Here is a 16,427-nt window from a genome sequence, read left to right on the forward strand (position 1 = left end):
ATGTTGAGCATCTTTTCATGTGCTATTGGCTATCTATATGTCTTCATTAGAGACATGTCTGTTTAGGTCTTCTGCCCACTTTTGGATTGTGGTGTTTGTTTTTGTTATTGAGTTATATGAGCTGTTTGTATATTCTGGAAGCTAAGCTCTTGTCAGTTGCATTGTTTGGAAATATTTTCTCCATTCTGTAGGTTGTCTTTTCATTTTGTTTATGGTTTCCTTTGCTGTGCAAAAGCTTCTAAGTTTAAAAGTCCCATTTGTTTATTTTTGCTTTTATTTCTATTACTTTGGTAGACTGACCTTGGAAAACATTGCTATGATTTATGTCAGAGATGTCTTACCTATGTTCTTTTCTGGGATATTTATGGTATCTTGTCTTATGTTTAATTCTTTAAGCCATTTTGAATTTATTTTTGTAAATGATGTGAGGGAGTGTTCTAACTTCATTGATTCATATGTGGCTGTCCAGCTTTTGCAACACCACTTGCTGAAGAGACTGTCTTTTCTCTGTTGTATATTCTTGCCTCCTTTGTTGAAGATTAATTGACCATAGGTGTATGGTTTCACTTTCTATTTTGTTCTATTGACTCATATGTCTATTTTTGTGCCAATACCATAATGTTTTGATGACTGTAGCTCTATAGTATTGTCTGAAGTCTGAGAGGGTTATTCCTCCAGCTTCTTTCTTTTTCTTCAGTATTGCTTTGACAATTCTGGGTCTTCTGTGATTCCATATAAATTTTAGGGTTATTTGTTCTAATTCTGTAAAAAATGTCTAGGGTAATTTGATAAAAATCACATTAAATCCGTAGATGACTTGCATTTCTTTGTTAAAATTATTTCTAAGTGCTTTATCTTTTTGAGGCACTGATAAAATTGTTCTCTTAATTTCTTTCTGGGATTGTTCATTGCTAGTATATACAAATACAATTGATGTTTGTATATTGATTTTATATCCTGCAACTTTGCTGAGTTTGTTTGTTACTTATAGTAGTTTTCCTGTTGTTTCATAGGATTTTTTTAATATATAAGATCATATTATCTGCAAATTAAAATAGTTTTACTTCTTTCTTTCCAATCTGGATGCCTTTTATTTCTTTTCCTTGCTCAACTAACTTGGCTAGGCCCTCCATTCCATTGTTGGAGAGATGGTAAGAGTGAACATCCGTATCTTCTTCCTTATCTTAGAGGGGAAAGGATTAGTGCTCACCATTAACTGTGATATTAGCTCTGGGTTTTTCATAATGTCTTACCAGGCTAAAGAAGTTCTCTTCTATCCTAGCTTGTTGAATGTTTTTATCATGAAAACATTTGTCAAATTCTTTTTATTTATCTATTTAGATGGTCATGTGATTTTTGTCCTTTATTCTATTCATATGGTATATTACATTAAATTGATTTTCAGAGAACAACCTTGCATTCCTAGGATAAATCCCACTTGATCAAGCTGTATAATCCTTTTTGTATGTTGCTAAATTTAGTTTGTTAGTATATTGCTAAGAATTTTTGCACCTATTTTTATAAGAAGATATTTGCCTGTAACTTTCTTTTCTTGTGATGTCTTTGCTTTGTTTTGTTATCAAGTTAATATTGGTTTCATAGAATGAGTTAGGAAATATTCCTTCTTGTTTATTTTGGAATAACTTGTAAAGAATTTGTATTAATTCTTTAAATTCTTGGTGAAATTCAAAGTAAAGCCATCTGGGCCTAGGCTTTTATTGTATGAAGTTTTAAAATTACTGTTTTGATTTTTTAATTTATTATAGATCTACTCAAATTTTCTGTTTCTTCTTGAGTCAGGTTTGGTAGTTTTGTGTCTTCCTAGGAACTTGTCTGTTTCATTTATTATCTAATTTTATGGCATATTATTCATTCCAAGTCCTTTAAAATTACATTTAAGTTTTACATATTGAAGTATAAATTACACATATGAATTGCTCATATTTTCACTGTTCTGTGACTTTTTAATGAATGCATATAACCCAGATCCTATGAAGATACACAGCATTTCCATTATCTCAGAAATTTTCCTCATTCCCTTTCCCAGTAATTCCCTTCCTTTTGCTGAAGGTAGATATTATTCTGATTTCTATCACTGTAGATTAGTTTCCATTCTCAGGAGATAACTAATCTGCTTTCCATTACTGTAAATTAGTTTGATATTCTAGAATTTTATATAAGTGGAATCACATAGTAAGCACTCTGCTTTTTCTGGTTTCTTTCACTCAGCATAACTATTTTGAGATTCATTTATATTGTTACATGTATCAGTAGTTTATTCTTTCTATTGCTGAGTGGTATTCCATTGAATAGATATACCACAGACCTTTTTCTGACTGGTTTTAGCTGGTTCCCTTTTGCAAAACTCTTCCTTTGTAATCACTCACTCAATTCTCTTTCCCTCCTTCCCTGATTTTCTTGGACACTGGGCTCCATCTTAGTCTCATTCACCTTTTGCTTAGCTGAGCTTCCATCTCCTTCAGTCTAATCCTTTCTTTTATTCTTTTGCCATTGCTCATTATAAAGAACAAAAATGTAAGTCTGTATGAATTTCCCAAAGGGTGACATTCTGAGGTTAGGAACTCAGGAGGGGCCTGACACTGAGAAGTGCTTTTCTTTAGGTTGGTTCTTGGATTCTCAGGAGAATTGTGGGATGTACTCATTTAAACTTCAGGGTACATTGCCTCAAAAACCATTTTGGGTGAAAACACAGTATAAATAATAAATAAATAAAACATCCTCCTAGTTACTCATCTTTGATATGCCAGGTGTGGTTTAAGGAACTTCTGGTAAATCCTGGATATGGCACATTAAGGCAGATCTGTTATCTATTATTAGGGCCTGGATAAAGGAAGCCCATTTTTAGATGGTTTCCTCCCCCTGGGTATCTTGAACTGGGTGTTAAAGAGTGGAACATATGTTTTAGATGTAGAAATTCATGAATAAAATGGCCTTTGGGTAAGCCTAGGTATTTTAAACATCTGGTCCTCAAATGCAGGAATCAACTTTCTATTCCTCTTGATGTAAGAACTATTACGTAGGTAGGGGGAAATTCCAGGGCCACAGCAATAGCCTTTTAACTGATCTCATTGTCTTCATTCTGTCCTCATATTATTATATTTTAATATTTTTATTTTTCTGTAACACAGACATGATTGTTTCTAATTAAAAAAAAAAAAAGCCTTTGACAGTCTTCTGTTTCCTTTAGAATAATGTTCAATTCCCGTCTCTTGGCACTAGAAGGCTTTTACCACTTGTTTCCTTTCATTCTCCATGTCTTCTTCAACTCTCTGTTGTAAGCAATGTGACTAGCCTGTGCATTTTCACGTCTCTGTATCTTTGCTTCTTCTGTTTCCTCTGCCTAGAACATCTTTTCTTCTGAAATTGTATGTACCTTTCAGTACTCAACTCCTATGTCACCCTCCATGAACACTAATCCTGAGCTTTTTCCATACCATAATTACTGTCTCTTCTGGCTGTTCTGGAGTTACAGCAGCTAAGATTTACTATTCACATACTAAGAGGTAGGTACTATCATTATACCCCTTTTTAGTTAACAGACCCACAGCTGGTAAGTGGCAGGATTCAAGTGTCAGTGTTCCTCACTCCAGCACTCATACGTTTATCACCTATGACTGAAGCACCTTGTGTGCCTTTTATTATGGAACTTATAACTGAATATATTGCACTTTACTTCAAAAATTATTTGCTTTGACGGTAGAAATTTTACTCATTCACCAGCTGTCCCACAATGCCTTGCAGAAGGCCCTTCATCACAACTATTTAGTAAATTAAGAAAATGTTTGACAAATTCTGCTTATGCCAGGCATCCATTCAAACTATCCTAAAGAGAAGTGAGAAATCTATTCAGGCATAATAAAGCTGTTAGAAATATTAGGCATATTTCTGAGCTTAACAGAGAGATCTCAAGAAATAGAAGTGCAAGAAATGAGAAAGGGGAAAGGCATCAGAAAATAAGGTGACCATGTTTTGACTCTTTCTCTCTTAGGAGTTATGTGGTTTCTTGTGTCCTCTTTTTGACCACTTTCTCTTTCTCTCCCTCTTGCTCTCACTTTCCCTCTTACTTTGTGACAAGAAGTGATGACTCTATTCATGTAGCATCATTTTCCCTATGCTCCACTGCCAACAGTAAACTGACTGGAATTCTATGACCTCTGTTTTTATTCATGAAAGATGAAATCTGAACAGGGCAGGTGCTTACCCTTGGCCCACCAGCCTGTAACCAGAGGACAAGAGGCACTACCAAAATAACCTCAGAGCTGTAGAGACAGTTCTCAGGGAAGGGAGGACTTAGAACAAGAAGCAGAAACCTCTAAAATAGTATCTGCTTAGATAAATTAATGTTCGTATCTTGCTAAATTAATGTTTTATGTGCTATGTTTTCCATGTGTTCTGGTAATAATAATTATTTTGTTGCTTCTTAACTGAAAATGTGGACACCAAAAGACAATGTGTTTGAATATTTCAATTCCAGAGCCTGCTCCTTAAATCTCATTGAACAAGACAATAGCAAAAGATTTCCCGTGTCTTTGCTTTCAGAGAAAAGTTGTCCATGTTGCCTAGGCACTTGAAAATATTTTGTACTTGGTGGCTAGGAGATTTTAAAAAGTTTAATTATACAATGTAATCCATGCTTTCAGTGTTAATAAGTGACTGGATATCATGCCATGCTGTATTGACCTTTAAGAGGTCTCTAATTTTTGGAAGGAACATATAATCCCTCAGAGAAACCCACTTGGATGCAGAGGACATAAATCCTTCTGTACCCAATGTATCTCTCAAGGTTTTATCAAAAACTGTGTATCTTACTGTCTCTGATGAACAGTGAAAAGAAGTTGTTTTTCTCACTGCTTATCTGCTTGGTAAGTTGGTGGTTCCTCATAGAAAGGATTTTACCCCCTATTTGAGTAAAGTGTCAGATACTTCCCATCATTTTCAGTGGGAATGGCAGCCAGATCTATCACTGCACAGTGAGCCATGCCAAAGGCAAGGATGTCCAGGAGTGGACCACAAATTGCCTCCGAGGATTTCGTATCATAGTTTATTAATTGAGTGCTGACAGTGTGTTTGCCTCTCTGTTAAGGGAGGGAGAAGAAGCAGATTCAGCTTTTTCTATTCAGTGTCTGAGTCACTCATACAATATGGGGTTGGTTGAAATACTCTCGTGGCTACATCATCTAAAGTATGAGCTGCTTTATTTGCATGGTCTAATTTCTTCTCATGCAATGGGGGAAATTATGGTTTGATAGCATTAGAAAGGTAGGAAGTCCAGAAAAATTGAGAGATGAAAAACAACTGCCTAATTAAAAAATAATCCTTCTCTTTTCCTTTTGCCATCTAAATCCTATCTTCTCACCCTCAACGTGTGAACTAGAGTAATTTGGCTTGTTGTATGTGTAGAAGAGAGTAACCCTCAGAAATGAACTCAAATTCATTTTATGTCTCTGGAGATTTGTGGTTCTTCAATATTAGTGCAGATTCCTTTCCTGTGTGACAGGAGGAGAGATTGGGTGAAAGCCAGACTGAGTCTTTACCATGCCTCGCAAATGCCAATTATTCTAATTGGATTATTTCTTCTGTTAACAAGTTCCTTTGCTTTCTTAGACAGTTATGTAGGGAATTCTCCCCAAGTTCTTCCAATCTCATATGACCCAGATGTCTCTATAAGGCTAAAAATGTGAACAAATTATGAAAAACTTGAAACAACTTTAGACTGTTAGTTTCCCTTGGGACAGGATAGCTTGAGAATGCGTTACCTTCAAGTCTGTGTTAAGTGATTGATGAATTCAATAAAGGTATTTGATTTTTAATAGGAACTATTTCTTGGAAGAAGTATCAGTGAATCATAGAAGGTAACTAATTGCACCTACATGTAATTCTGAATCCACGAGGATGAACGTGTATTTGTTTACTATATTGCGTGAGGAAGAAGGAAGATAGAATTATGATACAGGAAACAGGAGTCAAATTAGAACAAAATTTTTAACTGGCAGATACAGTGAGATAAAAGGTTACAGCTAAAAACACAAAGCGTGAATTTTGAGTTTCTCAGATAAAGAAAGTACTTACGACCATCAGGTAATAGTATAGTACTTCCAATTTCACTTTATGGCAAAACATTTTTTATTATCTCTTGATGCAGAAATTAGATATATAATTTCTTTTGCACACAAACTATGCATCTTCTATAGTAAATGAAATAATTCACAAGCAACTTTATTTGTGATTGATTTCTTCTATGGAAACAAAATATTGGCCGAGATTTTTGGTTTTGGCTCAATTATTTATTTCTTATGCACCTATTATGTGCTGGGCTTGAACTTGGAACTAGAGGATACGCTCATTTTATTACTGTGCTGTCCACACTCAACATCTCAATAAACATACACAATTGCACTCCTGATATAGAAGCCAAACTTAATTCATGGATTTTCAATATCCATCTTTACTGTAGCTCTAATGCAAGATCACCCTATTTCAAGCCATTTTCTTGATCCTTTCTACAATAAAAAATATTCTGGCCAGCAAAGCTGTTGTGGGATTAGAGCTTGTTGTAAGTTGACTAGTATGGATGTCAATCCAAAGGCCACTCAGTGTAGCAGAGCAGCCCTTGGGATTTGGAACACTTTGGATTCTTCCTCCAAAAGCATCTATAATGAATAGAGTTATTTTGAAAGCATTCCCTGCAGTTAATGCCTGAATTCAACCAACTGGGAATAGGAAAGCAGATCCCTCTCAATACACCACTAACTTGGATTTCTATGGTATTATGCACAATCTTCTCATTTATTTTTACAGTGATGGAGTGGTTTCTGAGCCAAGTTCTGCAGGCGTTTGGGGGAGAAGGAAAAGGTTTTAGATGGTTCCAAATTCTTGAAGTGATGATTGATGTTTTTTATATTCTTGCTCTTCTTCAGAAATGAAAGCAAACGCACCAAACTATGCACCTTAGAGCAGAAGGATGCAATTCTTGGCCTCTTGGCTCTTTTTGGCAACAGTCAATTCCTTTGATTCAAGAATGTTTTGTTTGTTCCGCTGCCCTTTAAATTCTATTGTCTGTATTCTGAGAATTGCTTCTCCATCTTTTTACTAACTTGTTTTATTACTTTGAACCAGAAAATGAGAAAACAGAAACTGAACCCAGCAGAAGTAGATGATAAGACCACATTAATCGTGAAAGTGGTATCTATCATCCCCTTTAGTGTTTGCTTAGCAATTTCATAGATGTGACTCCTTCTTATTAACACCCTCTTTTCCTAGAGGAGGTAGTTTACTAGAAAGGGATTTTGATTCCTGCAACTTTTGTTAGTTCTCAGATACACATGCAATAAGTCATTATGTGGAAATTATATCAGTAAACGCATGCTGATTTTTGTTTAAGGAAAACCCTATAACATAAACAAGAAATGTCAGTGATCTAGCACTTTTTATTTACTGACAGTCTTTCCCCCAAATCCTTTTCTCTTATTTAAAAAATAATTATTAACTATGACCTTCAGTATTTACTTTGTAGTGTGGGTTAATTGTTGATAGGATGTATTTTAGACCAAGGAAAACACAACATTTACTACATAGTTATTAAAGAGTAAAAATAATTGGAAGAAACAATTGTCCAAGAAGCCTAAATGAATAAAAATGCCTAAACAAAAAAAACTTTTATTACAAGAAATTCTTTTCCTTATGCATAATGAAATCCTATCAATTTGCTTCATTGGAACTATGTTTTAATGATTTAACAGTATTAAATCTAACAAGTAATTTCCAATATAGAATGCATCAAATATTTCTTTCAGTATCTAGCTGAATCAGAGCCATGTACATGTGTTCTGCAGTATCCAAGAGCAATGTAAGGAGTAAAAGGGGTTTGTGATTCTGTGACAGAATTGAAAATAGCAAGAGTAAAAGGTAAGCTTTGTTTCCCAGGAATAACCAACTATGGAGGAAATTTTTACTGCTCTAGGATCTAGATTATTCTAGCTATTTTAGGACAATATCTGAGAGCTCTGACATAGTCAGGAAATTATATGTTGATATATGGAAAATCTCTTCTAAGACAAGAGGAGTGTGAGAAGTTCTTTAATTATTCTTTGTAAAATTGACCCTCTGTTTCCTGTACTTACCTTATGCTTGTGGTGCAACTCCTGAGCTAAAAACTGAAATTGCTTTAACTTCATTTAGAGATCAAAGAAAAATCTTTTTAATTTTATGTTTTATTTATTTTTTAATTTTAGTTTTAGTTTTGACTTTACAATAATGGGAATGAATAAAATGAATAAAAATGAAAGACTAATGGAATTAAATTTAACTCGAATAAGTCTCAAGTAGATTCAAAATTAGTTAATAGTAGATGTTGAAAGTAGTGATGATAAGAGCAAGGTAAATAAAATTTCATTCTTTTAAGACAATCGTCTTGTGCCAGAATTAACTGGGGCTGCCGGAGGCAGTCCTTATATAAAGCTATAAGCTTGTCGATGTAGTAAGTTTAGATAAAAGAGATTATGCCTCAAATGTTTTGACATAATCATCATCATTAAAGGACAATTGCCACGAAGAATAATGGCCTCAAGAAGCACAATCCACCTTTGCTATTCTTTCCTAGAAGCCCAGGATAATTTTTATGGAACCAAAGTTGAAAGCTATTACTGTATTCTCCTGCTTCACCTGCTAAAGTTCCAGTAGGTACTTTGAAAACTGAATGAAGGAATGAGTAATGGAACTGTGGCTCTAAAACAAAGGATCTGAAATAACACATGGACCTTCTGCCTACTTTCAAAAATTATGAGAATTGCTTCTTTCTTTAGGTAGACCACATGTATCACTATGAACATAACATTTACCAACTTAACATTGAATTAAAAGGTCTAAAATCTTGTTATGCTTGAAATGACTCTTCTAAATACCAACCCCCCCCCCAAATACAGAAAAAAGAAAAAAGCTGTGTCATATCTCTTGGAATCTGCAATCCCTGAATACCAACAAGAGAGTGATATAATTTTGGTTAAATGAGTTATCCTGGTACCTGGCTTAAAAGATGACCCAGAAAACACAGATGTCTCTGAAACATGTCATGTTTCTATTTTCTGTGAGATTTCTTTTTCTTTCCTGATCTTTTCTATTTCAGTATCTTTTCTTGAACTGGGTAATAATCAAATTTTGAAAGATACAGGTCATGCTCCCAGTAAAGCACTCTGCTCCCTTTCTTATCAGTGTGGGCTGACTCTAACAAGGGGGACCTGATTATATGTCAGCTAGAGGTTAAATTTGATACATCAAATGATTTTGGCTTGCTAAAAAATAAAATGAAACAGGAGCCCAGAACTTCATAAAGATGGCACCCAATGGAATCCTGTGAGACATAAGTGTCAAAGAGTGAACTAGCAAAGCGAATCACACCTTTCACTCCACTTTCTAGAGACATTCTGATTGTGTTCTACCATCCAGGAAGGAGGAACCTTTATCTCATGTTCAGCTATTCTTGGCTTGGAAGACCACAGGGACACTGCTGTTCCTCTAGGCTCAAAATCTTGCTTTGGTGCTGTTTTGGAATATACTCAGTCTTAGGCTTGGGTCCATATCAGACAAGATATAAATTCACACTTCATCTTTCCCTTTTCAGATTTTCAGTACTAGGTTTAATGGGTTTGATATTAAATTGATCTTTGGGGGTGAGGAAAAAGGAACATTTATTTGTCTGGAAATTCTCTTAGTCAGTCTCTCTGTGAAAGGATGTGTGACTATTTGACATCAAGTTCAATTCACATTAGCACTCTATGGAGAAACAGTTACAAACTGACTGCTTTACAGGTGTGATATTTGGATATGCCTCAGCCAATGTCTTGAACATACTTTTACACTCTCCTTTTGTTGATGAAAAATGAGAAATCAGTAGGTTTCCATGACCCCAAAACCAGGAGTTGAGGAACAGTCAAGCTGACTAATGTTGAAATGTCACTTCAGCAATCACAATGGTTGTAATGATAACCAGTGTTATGTTTTATAGATTAAAAGTACTTCTAAATAAACTGTGGTGTATCCAGACAATGAAATATTATTCAGCACTAAAAAGAAATGAGCTATCAAGCCATGAAAATTCATAGAGGAATCTTAAATGCATATTGTTAAGTGAAAGAAGCCAATCTAAACAGGTTATATACTGTAGAATTTCCACTATATGACATCCTAGGAAATATAAAACCTTGGAGACAATAAAAAGACTAGTGGTTGCTGGGGTTAGGGAGGAGGATGGGATGAATAGGTGGAATACCAAAGATTTTTAGGGCAGTAAAACTATTCTATAAGATACTACAGTGGTGGATACATGTCATTATACACTTGTCCAAACCCATAGAATGTATGACACAGAAGTGAACACTGAACTATGGGCTTTAGGTAATAATGACATGTCAATGTAGGTTCATCAGTTATAGCAAATATACCACTGTAGTGCGGGATGTCCATGGTGGTGAAGGTTGTGATGTGCGTGTAGGAACAGAAAACATATGAAAACTCTGTTTTCTGCTCAGTTTTTCTGTGAACCTAAAACTGCTCTAAAATTATCTTTACTAATTTAAAAAAAAGTACTTCCTCTATTAATCTTCACAAAAATCCTATGGTATAGTTAAAGCATGTTATTTTCACTTTCAAAAAATGCTGATCTAATGCCCATTCACTCTTTTAGGCACTGGGATTAGGGTAGAAAATGATCCTTATTCTATGGAATTTACACAGCTCTATTGATCTGATTACTACTCAGTTTGATATAAAATTCTTTTAATTCTGTACCCAGTAGTCTTTCTACTACATTTTGAAAGCTCTTTGTGACTCAGCTTCAGTGGGCAGAATAGAATATAAAAGATATGAGACAAGATTACAGTTAAGTGGTCAAACGAAGCATTCCCAACTAAAAAGCATAGAAAAATGGATATCTCAGTGTGAGATACTATACCTAGACTGCTTGTAAATATGAAATATTGAAAATTGAAAAAAAATTCACTTTAGAATATGATGATGCCTTAGAAACACTTTCTGTAGATGAATTGCTTTCACAACTACAGAAAAGAGTAATTTTTGGAAGTATTTCTAGTATTTCCATGGTAGATTTGACCAATATGTGGTCGTTTATAGCTTGGCTGTAGAATGCATCTTTTTTCTTTTGAAAATGCGTCTTTTTTAATAGACTATCTGGAAGAAGTTTAAAGGGAATGTGTTGATACTTAACTCTATTATAACAAACATTAGATGTGTTTCAAGTTCTTTTGTCAAAATTGGTCTAGATCTCACTAAGGTTATTTTCAAGTACAGAAATTCATTTCATCGACATCATTCCTTTATCATCAGGATCTGCCTCTGCTTTGGCTAAAGTAAGTATTTTTCAAAACCACAATTTAATTATTTTTGAATCATCCATTTAAAAACCACACCTTAAAATGGAATTAAGTCCAGATTAATTATAATAAAAAAAATCCCTTGGCACTTCTTTAGGGTTCCACTCCAGGGGTTTCCAGCTTTATCACATTATAAAATAAACTCAATTTCTGTACTTATTATTAAGTATCACTGACTTCTAATGTTAGGTGGTAGAAAGAACTTTGGAGTCAGAGCTGGTTAGGTTTGAATCCTGACTCTTCATGGCCTCGAGGACGTTGCTTAGTTTGTCTGTGAATTCTGTAATTTCTCTATAAAATTGGATTAGTAATAAATGCTCTCTGTGTATATGAGCCCACCAATGCAAGGCACGTTTCTTGGAAGAGAAGATTTATCAGGACATAGTTCCTTACTAATTACCACTTAAAAACAAGGATAGAGTTAGTATTATTTTGGATTCTTTTGACAATACAGAGTTGCTTTTAGTTGTTTGTATACTAGCTTTTTTAGGTTCTCACTGTGATGGTATTTTTATCGTCTCCTCATATAGGACTTGCTTAGGCATCTCTGACTTGCTCAAAGATCTCACAGAGCACTCCTGGATTCACAGTCTCCAGGTCTGGTTGAATTTGCATTTCTGCCTCCTAGAGACAAAGATTCTCTAGAAAGACTTCTAACCACTGAGGCAGAGGCAGGAGGGAGGAAAGAATTGAAGGGGTTTAATGGCAGCTTCTTACCAGATTACTTTCTCTCTGTCTCTCCGGATGTTAGTCATTATTGCTCCAAGTTTTTATTTTCATTCCAAGTCTTACTTATTGCCCATAGTTTGCATTTCAGTAGCAGAACAATTAGTGCTGGGCTTGTTCTTTTACATAATCCTGCCCTTCTAGCATCTTGCCAAAGGTGCTTATGATTTCACTGCAATCACAGACTTAACCTTACTTCACAGAAGTCCTATGCAGTTCTCTGGTGTTCTCCTCCTTATTTCCACTGTCATCTTGCCCTTGTAATATGCCGCATTGCATGCATCATTCATAGGTATCTCTTTAACAGGATTTGGAGCTAAAATCCTGCTTTCTCATATTAATCAGACTGCAGTATGGCTGTAAGTCAAATGTTTAACAGTTTTTGTTTTCCCCAGGATGTGGTATAATTCTTGGTGAAGCTTAGTCAAGGCATCCACTCTTGTATCTGGTAACAAAGAGGAGGATGCATTCTAAAACAGAAACTTCACTGGAGGTGTGAGCTATAACACAAGCAGAGGACCCAAAAAAAAAAAAAAATCAGTAGACATCAGTTTTTGTGATTCATATTCATTTTCCCTCCAAATTAAAATGAAAATTAAGTTTTAGAAATTGAAAAAAAATCATAGGAAAGTATCACAAAAAATGTAATGTTATATATAATCACTTATTTTCCACCAGCAAGAATGAACCACCATTGACATTTTGCTGCATTTGCTTCCTATTTTTATTATTTTCTGTTTTAATGAAAAATCACTTTACCATTTTTGTAAAATTGATATATATATCTGTACTATGACTCCAAACAATGCAAAGTAGAATTCAAAAGATTGAAAAAATTCAGTCACTCCCACTACCAAAAAACAAACATCATTAACATTTAGCAAACATCATTACAGACATCTTTTTATTTACATAATATAAAGAAGAAAGATGCAGAAGATATAGATACTTTTATAAAAATTAGATCATGTTATTGATACTATTTGTGATTAAAATTTGAAATAAACATTAAAAAATCAAGTGGAATTGAAATATAAAAGAATCAAAACTTCATATTATGGATGTATATGCACAATATATTTTTACATATATATAGACAGATAGCTTTACAGATACAGATGTATATCTAACTATGGCTTCAGCACAAAAGATGTTTTCCTAAAATATCCTGCAAGGTAAAGAAAATAGATGATGGAAAAATGTAAAGAAGTAGGAGACATTATGTCTTTAAATTTTTTTAACCATTTGCTTAAATTTTAGGTAGTGGTGACTGTTAACTGATCTCATAGTCAGTTTTCTTAGTTTTTCTTCATCATACAAGCTCTTAATACCCATTTGTTTTAGTAACCATGCTCCTCATAGAATCTTAAAAATTAATTCTTTATTTTAAACTACTGCCAGGACTTTGTTATTCCTGGGTTCTTTATTTTTGAGTTTTCTTTTGAGTAGATATATTTGTCAAGTAGATTTTTGAAAGGCTTATGGATTATATATTCCTTAAATTCTTTCACATTTGAAAATGATTGCCTATTTATTATCTTTATACTTGAATGCCATTTAAATTAAGCACAATATTCATTGATCACACTTTCCCTCAGAATTTTGTTGCTATTGCTCTATTATCTTCTGGTATAGAATATTGCTAAGGAAAATCCAACCTAATTTGAGACCAACCTAATTTTTTTCCCTTGTAAGTGACTTGCTTTAAAACCTGGATGCTTGCAGAGTTCTTTCCTTATTCCTTCTTAAACGAATAGGATCTTAGAGGATCTTAGCTAGTGTATATATCAGTGTTGTAATTTTGGAATATATTGCACTTATTTTTCCAATGGCAAGTTCAATTTTTCTTTATTCCAGAAAATCTTCTTTTATTACATCATTAAATAGAAAGAAATTTGATTCCATTTATTGGACTTTTTACTTTGTGGATAACAATTATCCTTCATTGGATCATCTTCGCTTTTCTCTTTCATTAATTTCTCTCAAAATGCTGTTATCTCTCTTTTTCATGTGCAGCCTCTGTGATTATCTCAAGTTTTTCCTCTTTGACAATAATTAGCTTTCCAGTAGTGATACCTATTGAATTGGTTTATCTTTGAAATCTGTGCATTAATTCTAAAATTATTTTGTTTTTTGCCCTTAACACTTTATGATTGAATTTCCCTTTCTATGTCATGTGCCATTCTAATGATTATCATTTTGTCTTTAAGCTTTTATTATGTTGAATTTATGGGCTTATTAAATTATAAGAAATGTTCTGTACTTGAGTAATTTTCTTCTAGTCTACATCCTTAGTCTTTTGTATGATCTCTCTCTTTCTCTCTCTCATAGTTTCTCTGTTGTTTCATAGGATTTTATTCATGCTTAAGTGGCTTAGAAAGGAGGCAGGACTCCTTTAGCTCCCCCTACCCCTGCATCTTGTTTGTAGAAAAGCTGAAGTCTCCCAGGCCTCTCTGAGTCACAGAAGAGCAGGCTCTAGCAGTTGATTAGGACAAGCCTGAAGGCATTGGGGGATGGGAACAACTCTGACCACCTATCTCAATGATTAACTGAGATTACTCCCTCATTTCCCTTTAGAACTTTCAGGGCTAAACAGAATCTTTGGAGATGGGTCCACCAGATTGCAGCCATTCTGGTTAAAAGCAACTTTCCTTCTTGTTACTGTTACGGAAACGACAGGCCAGTCAAGAAACAAGCACCACTCAGAGGGTTGGAGTACTCAGATGTATTACGCCTGCGGGCTCAGAGGGGCTTCTGCTCCGAAGCTCTGAGCACCTCCAAGACGTGCGCATGAGGTTTTATAGGGTAAAGTACAAGCTTGGGGTATTAGGCCAATAGGCATGGAACAGCTTTAGCAGCATTATCATCACAAAAGTGGAGGCAGGGAGGCAGCAAACCAACATTCCAAAGCCAGATACGTATCTTTGAAAACCCAGCTGGCTAGCAAAAAAACATGAACAGCAAACCAACACTAATTAACCTAGATTTACAAGTTAGTCTAGCAGAACTCAGATCAGTATTCCAATACTTAGATTTGTGAGTTATCTTGTTAGCCCAGCCCGGCTTTTCCTTCACATTACCAAGGCTGTTACCCCCAGGATCATACCCCTGTCCCTCCCTCTACTAGAAATCAATTACTCTTATCTAAGTCTCAAGAGGCAGCTGCAGAGAAGAAACAAAAACTGATTAGAACCGACTGAGTCAAAAATGGTGGAGGATTTGACCTCCAGTACACCTTAAGCCTCATTATATGTTCATTGTATACCTTCATTGTAATGTATTAGCATGCTAAATGACACACCCACCAGTGCCATGACAGTTGACGATTGCCATGACAACAACTGGAAGAGTCCATACAAGGACTGATTGGCTCCATCACACCTGGAAGGGGGACATGATGACAGAAGCCTCCCATAAAAGTCCACATGGCCTGACCCGGGCTGGAGCTGTCTTTACGGACTGTCTTGGCTGATATCTTCCCTCTCAAGCCGCTTCATCCTCACTTAAGTGCTTTTCTTCCCCTCTTCCTGCTGGAGCGCTTTCCTTCCATTTCCCCTTCTCAGCAATAAAGCGGCTGTTCATCTCATCCCTCTGCCTTTGCTGCTCAAATTCTTTCACAGCCACTCTGGTGGGTCCCTAACTTAGGGGTCCCTCCATCCGCTAACAGCTTTGTCTAGAAATTCAATTTGCTGTTATATAGAGCTGGTAACTTTTTGACTCTCAACATTATTTGTGTTTTCCAAACTACAAACTATTGGGGGAAGAGAGGGAAGCAGAAGAGGAGAGGAAGAAAGGAGGAGAGGGAGCATTTAGTCTTTGTTAAAACACCTGGGCTCCGTTCTCTGCTGAAATATTCCGAACTTTCAGATTATTTCTTACCTGGGAGTAGTAGTAGGACTCTCACTTCTGTAAGAGAAAGTCAAAACCATCTTTTAACCTTCTGCACAGTCTACTACATCTTGGGAAAAGGAACAAGGGAAGGACACACATTTAATGTCCTTCCATCTAGATTTGGGGCATTAATAAAAATTCTTATGGTTTTATCTTTCAGCAATGTGAATTGTTGTGGGTGTGGTTGGGTTAAGTTGCTGAGCACTGCTGCAGCGTTTTCTGTTTCTTTTCTTGGTGGCTGGGTATTAATGATACTGTATTAGGCTTTGTCTTTATGGTAGATTGCTGCAGATTCTTTTCTTCTCTATAGGCACTCCTCTTTCCAATGTAGCTTCGCAGTTCCTCCTGTCAAGAAGGTGGCATTTATTTCCCTACCCTTTGAATCTAGGCTTTTCCATGTGCTTG

The sequence above is a fragment of the Vicugna pacos genome, chromosome 2 (assembly GCF_048564905.1).
Source record: "Vicugna pacos chromosome 2, VicPac4, whole genome shotgun sequence".
In the NCBI taxonomy this organism is placed as follows: Eukaryota; Metazoa; Chordata; class Mammalia; order Artiodactyla; family Camelidae; genus Vicugna; species Vicugna pacos.